The sequence below is a fragment of the Sciurus carolinensis genome, chromosome 8, assembly GCF_902686445.1.
Source record: "Sciurus carolinensis chromosome 8, mSciCar1.2, whole genome shotgun sequence".
Taxonomy (NCBI): domain Eukaryota; kingdom Metazoa; phylum Chordata; class Mammalia; order Rodentia; family Sciuridae; genus Sciurus; species Sciurus carolinensis.
The window spans coordinates 92,843,393-92,854,293 of NC_062220.1; the positions used below are offsets into that span (position 1 = coordinate 92,843,393).

General features: G+C 40.6%; 1 pseudogene; it reads left to right on the top strand.

The window, feature by feature from the left end:
* LOC124991354 (MAP/microtubule affinity-regulating kinase 3-like) overlaps positions 1 to 10,691 on the top strand; it is a 134,911-nt pseudogene extending 124,220 nt beyond the window's left edge.
* Positions 10,692 to 10,901: the final 210 nt, after the last annotated feature.

The window sequence follows — 10,901 nt, forward strand, 5'->3', positions numbered from 1 at the left end:
TTGTTTAAAATTCAACCTCCCTAATAGTTACCCACTTTATTTTACTGCTTTGGTTTCTCTGTCATTTCTTTGGTTTACCTGACAAAGTTCAGGGAGATGAAGATATAACTAAGAATAAAATTCAAGAAATAATATTTAGTTAATTTTTAAATTTTATGACCATATGACCTCTTGAAATTTAAGAATTAAGATACTAGTAAGGAGAATTATTTCTAGCAAAATTGCATAGGGACAAGACATTCTATGTACTTCCTACCTCTTTCAACCATTTATAGGAGACAATTTAGTTTTTAATTATTATTGAGGGTTATCTTGAAGTGTCAGAAGGTGACTGAGAATTATAAGCCTCAGATTCCCTTTGATGTGATGATAAGCATTTATTCTTGCACTGTCATTTGCCCAGAATTACAGAGTGCCAAATCTATGCCAGTCCCAAAGTGTGCTTGATTTGCATTAGCTGACTAATAGGCACACACACACACTAAAGCTGTAAAACAGATAGATGTGTGAAGTACTTATCTGCAAAAGTTGGTAATGATTTTTCAGACAAGCAAAAATTGAGACTAGCCCTTGAAAGAGAAGAAAATGTAGCAGAACATTCCAGGCAAAGGAAACATGCAAAGTCATGGAGGTATAGTAGACAGGTAACATGTAAATGGATATTTAGAAACTGAAGTATCTAGCTGCTAAAATGGACCCAATGATCTTTCTCTTTGATATTCATGCCCTTGTATAATGTCTTCCAACACTGAAGCAAGTTTATCCTATGTGTTCAGTAGCATACTATAGAAGTGATGGTACATGATTGATAAGCCTCATCATAAAAGACATTGTCTCTCCCACCTGGTCTTTTGGATTGCTCACTGTCAGAGAAATCAGTAGCCATATTGTGAGGACCTTGTGAAGAGATCCATGTGGAGCAACTAAATCCTCCCACCATCAGCCAACACCAACTTGCCAGCCATGGGAGTGGGTCACCATGGAGCAAGTAGATTCTTCAGCCCCAAAGTTTCAATTATTGCAGTCCCTGCTAAGGTCTAACTGCAACCTTGTAAGAGATGCTGAGCCAGAATTCATGAGCCACAATGCTGCTGAATCCCTGACATATAAACTCACAAAAGGCTAAATTATTATTGTTTTAAACCACTTAGCTTTAGAATGACTTGTTGCACAACAATAAATAACCAATAGAAAGTACTGAGAGAGGTTTCAAGATGGCGGCCTAGGGGGCGGCTGCATTTCATGTTGCTCCAGGACACAGGATTCAAAAGAGGAGATAGTGAGAGACTTAGGACCAACTCAAAGCCGCCGGGTGAGTCTCTCCCGTTGGGGAGGCGCCCCGGATGGGGCGGTAGCCCCAGAACGCAGGGAATTTGTGAAGTGGAGATGCTCGGTGAGACGCCCCTCCCCCTGCTGGAGCGGTAAACACGGACAACTGGGATCTCATAGAGGACGCGGCTCAGCACAGCGCTTGGACTTGGAGCAACCACTGGGGCTCCGGGCGGCTGCCTGAGGAGGAGCTGCATGGCGAGCTATTTAGACCCAGAATGACCGCTTCTGAACACCGGGGGGTTGCCCGGAGGAAGAGGAGAAGTGCGGCGGGTCGCTTGGTCTAGGAGTGACTGCATCAGAGCCACAGGCGGTTGCCAGAGGAGGAGCTGCATCGCGAGTTGTTTGGACTCAGAACAACCGCTTCTGAACACCCGGGGGTTGCCCGGAGGAAGAGGAGAAGCGCGGTGGGTCGCTTGGTCTAGGAGTGACTGCATCAGAGCCACAGGTGGTTGCCAGAGGAGGAGGTGAGTGGTGAGTTGATTGCACTCAAAGTGACCACTCCTGAACACCGGTGGCCTGCCTGGAGGAGGAGCGCGGTAGGTCACTTGGTCTCGGAGCCACCGCCCCTGAACACCCGGGGGGCTACCCTGAGGAGGAGGAGGAGGAACAGGGCGGGTCACTTGGGCTTGGAGTGACTGCCTAGGGCTACGGGAGGTTGGCGGGAGGATGAGACCCGAAGTGAGTTGCTTGGACTCCTAGTGACTGCCTCGGAAACCGGGCTGCTGTCCGGTGCAGGAGGTGTGTGGTGGGTCTCTGGGTATCGGAGCTATTGTACAGGGCTCCAGGTGGCGGCTCAGAGGAGGGGCCGCATAGCCAGGCGATTACGTGCAGAGTAGGGTCCCAGGAGCTAGGTGGCTTCTTGCTGGAAGAGATGCACAGAGACATGCCTAGGGACGGAGTGAAGTTTCCAGGACTGCGGGCAGATTATCTGGGAGAGGCAGCCTAAGGAGACTCGCCTGCGGAGGGTGAGGCTCCCAGGCCCAGGAGGTAGGTCCGGACTCCTGGGAACGATGCAGAGAAAGACAGCCCAGCCCAGGCGGTAGTTGTAGATTGAGGGGAACCTCTAGGAGGGGAACTGACCAGCGAGACGTTCCCACCGAGTGAGTCTTCCCTACCTGGAGAGGTTTTCCCACAGGGACGGTAAAACCAGAGACACAGGCACAAACAGGACTTGCCTCAGCCCATAGTCTAGTTCCCCTTTGGATGACCATTGGTCAACAAGTGGAGACACCTCTGCCCACTAGCAGGGAATATACGCCACCTGAGGGTCACCACCCTAGAGAGGCAACTTCTTCGTGGAGCTCCGCATTATCAACTTCCTCCAAGACTTCAGGCTACTGAAGGATAAGAGGGGTATACTAGCAATCTTCAGGGACATTATAAGTCGATAGAGGAAATCTGCAATATCTTAATGACCCACTAATTCCTGAACAATATGAGAAAACAAGGGAAGAAAATGCCCCAAACAAATCTAGATGTTACATCAATAGAATCCAACGACAGCATGGCAGAAGAAATGACAGAAAGGGAGTTCAGAATGTACATAATTAAAATGATTAGGGAAGCAAACGATGAGATGAAAGAGCAAATGCAGGCATTGAATGATGATATGAAAGAGCAAATGCAGGCATTGAATGATCACACCAATCGACAGTTAACAGAGCAAATTCAGGAAGCAAAAGATCATTTCAATAAAGAGTTAGTGATATTGAAAAAAAACCAAACAGAAATCCTTGAAATGAAGGAAACAATAAACCAAATTAAGAACTCCATAGAAAGCATAACCAATAGGATAGAACACCTGGAAGACAGAACTTCAGATATTGAAGACAAAATATTTAACCTCGAAAACAAAGTTGAACAAACAGAGAAGATGGTAAGAAATCATGAACAGAATCTGCAAGAACTATGGGATATTATGAAAAGGCCAAATTTGAGAATTATTGGGATTGAGGAAGGCTTAGAGAAACAAACCAAAGGAATGAACAATCTATTCAATGAAATAATATCAGAAAATTTCCCAAATCTGAAGAATGAAATGGAAAATCAAGTTCAAGAGGCTTATAGGACTCCAAATACACAAAATTACAACAGACCCACACCAAGGCACATTATAATGAAAATACCTAACATACAAAATAAAGACAGAATTTTAAAGGCTGTGAGAGAAAAGAACCAAATTACATTCGGGGGAAGCCAATACGGACATCAGCAGATTTTTCAATCCAGAACGTAAAAGCTAGAAGAGTCTGGAACAACATTTTTCAAGCTCTGAAAGAAAATGGATGCCAACCAAGAATCTTATACCCAGCAAAGCTTACCTTCAAATTTGACGATGAAATAAAATCTTTCCATGATAAACAAAAGCTAAAAGAATTTACAAAAAGAAAGCCAGCATTACAGAACATTCTCGGCAAAATATTTCATGAGGAAGAAATAAAAAGCAAAGAAGCAAATCAGCAAAGGGAGGAATTATCCTAAAGGAACTGTCAAATAAAGGAGGAACCAAGATGTGTCAAAAATAAATAAATAAATAAAATTTTAAAAATGAACCAAATGACCGGGAATACAAATCATATCTCAATAATAACCCTGAATGTTAATGGCCTGAATTCATCAATCAAAAGACATAGACTGGTGGATTGGATTAAAAAGAAAGATCCAACAATATGTTGCTTGCAAGAGACTCACCTCATAGAAAGAGATACCCATAGACTAAAGGTGAAAGGATGGGGAAAAACATACCATGCACATGGACTCAGCAAAAAAGCTGGAGTATCCATCCTCATTTCAGATAATGTGGACTTCAAGCCAATGTTAGTCAGAAGGGATAAGGAAGGACATTTCATACTGCTTAAGGGAAGCATAAATCAGCAAAATATAACAATCATAAACATCTATGCCCCAAACAGTGGCTCATCCATATATGTTAAACAAATCCTTCTCAATTTTAGAAACCAAATAGACCATAACACAATAATACTAGGTGATTTTAACACGCCTCTTTCACCACTGGACAGATCTTCCAAACAAAAATTGAACAAAGAAACCATAGATCTCAATAACACAATCAATAATTTAGACTTAACAGACATTTATAGAATATACCATCCAACCAAGAGCGAATACACTTTCTTCTCAGCAGCACATGGATCCTTCTCTAAAATAGACCATATATTATGCCACAAAGCTAATGTCAGCAAATACAAGAAGATAGAGACACTACCTTGTATTCTATCAGATCATAATGGATTGAAGTTACAAATTAATGAAAGAGTTAAAAAACAGAAACTACTCTAACACCTGGAGATTAAACAATATGCTATTATATGATGAATGGATAACAGAAGATATTAGGAAGGAAATTAAAAAATTCTTAGAGGTAAACGAGAACAAAGAAACATCATATCAAAATCTATGGGACACTATGAAAGCAGTATTTAGAGGAAGATTTATTTCATGGAGCGCATTTAATAAAAGAAGTAAAACTCAAAAAATAAACAACCTGACACTACAGCTCAAAGCCCTAGAAAAAGAAGAACAGACCAACACCAAAAGTAGTAGAAGACAGGAAATAGTCAAACTCAGAGCTGAAATCAACGAAATTGAAACAAAAGAAACAATACAAAAAATTGACAAAATAAATAGTTGGTTCTTCGAAAAAATAAACAAAATTGATAAACCTTTAGCCACACTAACAAAGAGAAGACGAAAGAAAACCCAAATCACTAAAATTTGGAATGAACAAGGAAATATCACAACAGACATGACTGAAATACAAAACATAATTAGAAGCTATTTTGAAAATCTATACTCCAACAAAATAGAAAATTTCGAAGACATCAACAGGTTTCTAGAGACATATGAATTGCCTAAACTGAACGAGGAGGACATACACAATTTAAATGGACCAATTTCAAGTAATGAAATAGAAGAAGTCATCAAAAGCCTACCAACAAAGAAAAGTCCAGGAAAAGATGGGTTCTCAGCCGAGTTCTACAAAACTTTTAAAGAAGAACTCATTCCAATACTTCTCAAAGTACTCCATAAAATAGAAGAGGAGGGAACCCTCCCAAACTCATTCTATGAAGCCAATATTACCCTGATACCTAAACCAGACAGAGACACATCGAGGAAAGAAAATTTCAGACCAATATTCTTAATGAACATCGACGCAAAAATTCTCAACAAAATTTTAGCAAATCGCATACAAAAACATATTAAAAAGATAGTGCACCATGATCAAGTGGGTTTCATCCCAGGGATGCAAGGTTGGTTCAACATCAGGAAATCAATAAATGTAATTCACCATATCAATAGACTTAAAGTCAAGAATCACATGATTATTTTGATAGATGCAGAAAAAGCATTTGATAAAATATAGCATCCCTTCATGCTCAAAACACTAGAAAAAATAGGGATAGTGGGAACATTCCTTAACATTGTAAAGGCCATCTACGCTAAGCCCATGGCTAATATTATTCTAAATGGTGAAAAACTGAAAGCATTCCCTCTAAAAACTGGAACAAGGCAGGGATGCCCTCTTTCACCACTTCTATTCAATATCGTCCTTGAAACTCTAGCCAGAGCAATTAGACAGACCAAAGAAATTAAAGGGATACGAATAGGAAAAGAAGAACTCAAACTATCCCTATTTGCTGATGATATGATTGTATACTTAGAGGAACCAGGAAATTCCACCAGAAAACTGTTAGATCTCATAAGTGAATTCAGTAAAGTAGCGGGATATAAGATCAATGCACATAAATCTAAGGCATTTGTATACATAAGCGATGAATCTTCAGAAAGAGAAATCAGGAAAACTACCCCATTCACAATAGCTTCGAAAAAAATAAAGTATTTGGGAATCAATCTCACAAAAGAGGTGAAAGACCTCTACAATGAGAACTACAGAACACTAAAGAAAGAAATTAAAGAAAACCTCAGAAGATGGAAAGATCTCCCATGTTCTTGGATAGGAAGAATTAATATTGTCAAAATGGCCATACTACCAAAGTGCTATACAGATTCAATGCATTCCCAATTAAAATCCCAATGATGTACCTTACAGCAATAGAGCAAGAAATTATGAAATTCATCTGGAAGAATAAAAAAAACCCAGAATAGCTAAAGCAATCCTTGGCAGAAAGAGTGAAGCAGGGGGTATCGCAATACCAGATCTTCAACTCTACTACAAAGCAATAGTAACAAAAATGGCATGGTATTGGTACCAAAATAGAAAGGTGGATCAATGGTACAGAATAGAGGACACGGACACAAACCCAAATAAATACAATTTTCTCATACTAGACAAAGGGGCCAAAAATATGCAATGGAGAAAAGATAGCCTCTTCAACAAATGGTGCTGGGAGAATTGGAAATCCATATGCAACAGAATGAAACTAAACCCATATCTCTCACCATGCACGAAACTAAACTCAAAATGGATTAAGGATCTTGGAATCAGACCAGAGACCTTGCATCTTATAGAAGAAACAGTAGGTCCAGAGCTTCAACATGTCAGCTTAGGACCAGACTTCCTCAACATGACTCCAATAGCACAAGAAATAAAAGCAAGAATTAATAACTGGGATAGATTCAAACTAAAAAGCTTTCTCTCAGCAAAGGAAACTATCAGCAATGCAAAGAAAGAGCCTACAGAGTGGGAGAAAATCTTTGCCAATCATACTTCAGATAGAGCACTAATCTCCAGAATCTATAAAGAACTCAAAAAACTTTACACCAAGAATGCAAGTAATCCAATCGACAAATGGGCTAAGGAAATGAATAGATACTTCACAGAAGAAGATCTATAAGCAATCAACAAACATATGGAAAAATGTTCAACATCTCTAGTAATAAGAGAAATGCAAATCAAAACCACCCTAAGATTCCATCTCACCCCAATTAGAATGGCGATTATCAAGAATACAAGCAACAACAGGTGTTGGCGAGGATGTGGGGAGAAAGGTACACTCATACATTGCTGGTGGGACTGCAAATTAATGCAGCCACTCTGGAAAGCAGTATGGAGACTCCTTAGAAAACTTGGAATGGAACCACCATTTGACCCAGCTATCCCACTCCTTGGCCTATACCCAAAGGATTTAAAATCAGCATATTACAGAGATACAGCCACATCAATGTTCATAGTTGCTCAGTTCACAATAGCGAGATTGTGGAAGCAACCTAGATGTCCTTCAATTGATGAATGGATAAAGAAACTGTGGTATATATATACAATGGAATATTACTCTGCCATAAAGAATGATAAAATTATGGCATTTGCAGGCAAATGGATGAAACTGGAGAATATCATGCTAAGTGAGATAAGCCAATCTCAAAAAACCAAAGGAAGAATGATATTGCTAATAAGTGGATGAGGACACATAATGGGGGGTGGGAAGAGTTAGTGTTAGGATTAGAGTTAGGTTTAGGGAGGGGGGCAAGAATGGAGGAAGGAAGGACTGTATAGAGAGAAAAGAGGGGTGGGTGGGGTGGGGGGAAGGAAAAAAAAACAGAATGAATCAAACATTACACTATGTGAATTTATGATTACACAAATGGTATGCCTTTACGCCATGTACAAATAGAGAAACAATATGTATTCCATTTGTGTGCAATAATAAAAAAAATAAATTAAATAAAAAAAGAAGTAACGGAGGTTGTGTACACAATAAAAGATAAGAATGTAAAAAAAAAAAAAAGAAAGTACTTAGTTTTTTTTCAGCCTCATCTGTACCCCTCTGTTCTGTACCCTTCTCTCCTATTGATTCATTCCACATGCTAGTGCCATTGACTGACTGTGATGGTTGATTTTATACTTCAATTTGACTTGGCCATCAGATACCCAGAATAAACATTATTTTGGGATGTCTCTGTGAGAGTGCTTCTGGATAAGATTAGTATTTGAATCCATGGACTCAGGAGGTTGTTATCCCCAGTGTGAATTTGTTGAGATCTGGGTAAAACAAAGAGCAGAGGAAGTCCTTGCTTTCTTTGCCTTCCTGCTTTAACTGGGACATCAGTCTTTCCCTGGCCTTGAAATCCTATTAGAGCTCTCAACCCACAGGTCAATGAAGTATGGCAATGAGAGATAAGCAGGGACAAGTTCTGGATGCTACTCCTTCTTTTTTCCTCGTACCAGATCAGTTTGTTTTCCGGAGCTCATGGCTTATCTTCTCTGCCTAGTATTCTTGATACATACTAGGTTTGTATCCTTTCTCGTATTTTGGAATTCTGTGTCTAAGGTTCCCATGTTGTTGCTTTGCTCTCAATAAGCCCTTCTTCTCCTTGAGGATGAGATACTGTTACCCACCAGTTTTTTAATAGACTGTTGTTTTGTAAGTAGGAAGAGCAACATCTGGAATCACAGTATGGCAATTTGTTGACTTCTTTCCATGCCCCATACTACCCATCACATGATATATATACCTATTTTTTTCCAGAAACAGGAATTGCCTGGGTTATGTCCGAGCTCATCAAAATTTGGGGCCGAGGGTAAGACCATCTCCATTCTACTTGGTTTCCCTGCTTGCTTGCCTACAAATTCAGGTATTTCCTTCCTTTGCTGCATATCTCTGCTTTGGTGCACCAGCTTGTCCTGAACTGGCACTCCACAGGTGATATTATCATGCCTTCTTCAGTTCATATGGAAAAGAAGATAATTTAAGGTTTGGTTATTGCTGCCTTACTTCACCATCTAAGGAGGAATTTATCAAGACCTATTTGGTGGAAAGATTTTTTGGTGGTAGTCCTCCATATGCAGGCTCAGAGCTCTTCCAGGGCAAGAAGTATGATGGGCCAGAAGTCAATATGTGGAGTTTTGGTGTTATTCTGTACACCCTAGTCAGCATGTCACTTCCCTTTGGCAGGCAAAATCTGAAGAAATTTAGAGACTGTTATAAGGGAAATACAGAATCCCTTTCTACATGTCCACATACTGTAAAACAACAACAACAACAACAACAACAACAACAACAAAAAAACTTCTCAAATGCTTCCTGGTGCTAAACCCAATTAAGCAAGGTACTCCAGAGCAAATTGTGAAGGACAGGTAGATCAGTGCAGGGCATGAGAAGATGAACTTAAACTTTTGTTGAACCAGAGCTAGACAAGAAGAGAGCAGATATTATGGTAGGAATGGGATATTCACAAGAAAAAATTCAAGAATATCTAAGTAAACTGAAATATGATGAAATCACAGTTACATACTTCTCGTTGGGGAGAAAATCTTCAGAGCTGGATGCTAGCAATTCCAGTTCTAGCAGCAACCTTTCACTTGCTAAGGTGTGACCAAGCAGTGAACTCAGCAAGAGCAATGGCCAGTCAGTCTCCTCACCACAGAGTGCTGAGAAATGTGTCTTCAAGTCAGAAGCAGCAACAGTACAGTGACCATACTGCACCAGCTTTTCCTTCAGTTGTGGTGCATCTCAAGAGGAGTCAGACCAGCCCTACAGAGAGTGACCTCAAAGAAAATGGAATTCCCTCCTGAAAATCAGGTAGCAGTGCTGTGGGAGGAAAGGGAATTGCTCCAATCAGTCACATGCTTGGGAATGCAAGTAATCCCAACAAGGCAGATATATTCCTGAAGGTAAGAAAAGTCTACTGTTCCCAGGAGTAGCACAGCATCTGGAGGGATGACACAATGGAATACTTACATTCTCAGGGAGAGAATCACAGCAGACAGACATGGCAAGGAGAACAGCACCATTCCCGGAGAACTCCTGTTGCTTCAACCCACAGCATCAGCAGCGCCACCACTCCGGATATAATCTGCTTCTCGAGATGCATTGCCATTCTTGGCACTTTCCGCTGCCAGCTCCAGGAACAAGGAACTGCAACATACAAGGCCATCCTGCTTCGCCCAGTCTGTTCCATTAAGCTATGCCACTGTCCCAGACTCTAAGCGAGGCTCCACTAATCTTTTTAGTAAATTAACTTCAAAACCCACAAGAAGTCTTCCAACTGAGTAAGAGAGGGAGAGGAGATATAAGGGCTCAAGTCACAACGTCTTGCTAATCAAAAGAATGAGAACAAAGAAGCAAAATCTTGCTCCCTGTGCTTCACCTGGAGCATAGTGGTTTTCATAAACCAATAGTTCCATGGACCCCAGTGACATGCTGCAGGAAATCCTCGAAATGTTGGATGCCAATGGCTGCTACCAGGAGCAGAGGGATCACTTACTGTACTTCTGTGTCCAGGGCAATGAGCACTCAGAGAACCTGGTGCATTGGGACAGAAAGATGTGCAAGTTACCAAGACTGCCTCTGAGTGGAATCCGGTTCAAGCGGATATCAGAGACATTCATAGTTTTCAAAAATATTGCTTCCAAAATTGCCAATGAGCTAAAGCTGTAACCCAGTCATTATGGTGTAAATTAAGTAGCAATTTAAAGTGTTTTCCTGAACACTGATGGACGTGTAGAATAATATTTGGGCAATAATGTTTGCATCTTCTAAATCATGACAGTAAAGTCAGGACAAGAGCACCCTGGTAGCGGAAGCTGGTCTTTTCTGTATGCACTACGTTAAAGTTGTGTGACCCTGGAAAAAGAAAGAAAGAAAAAT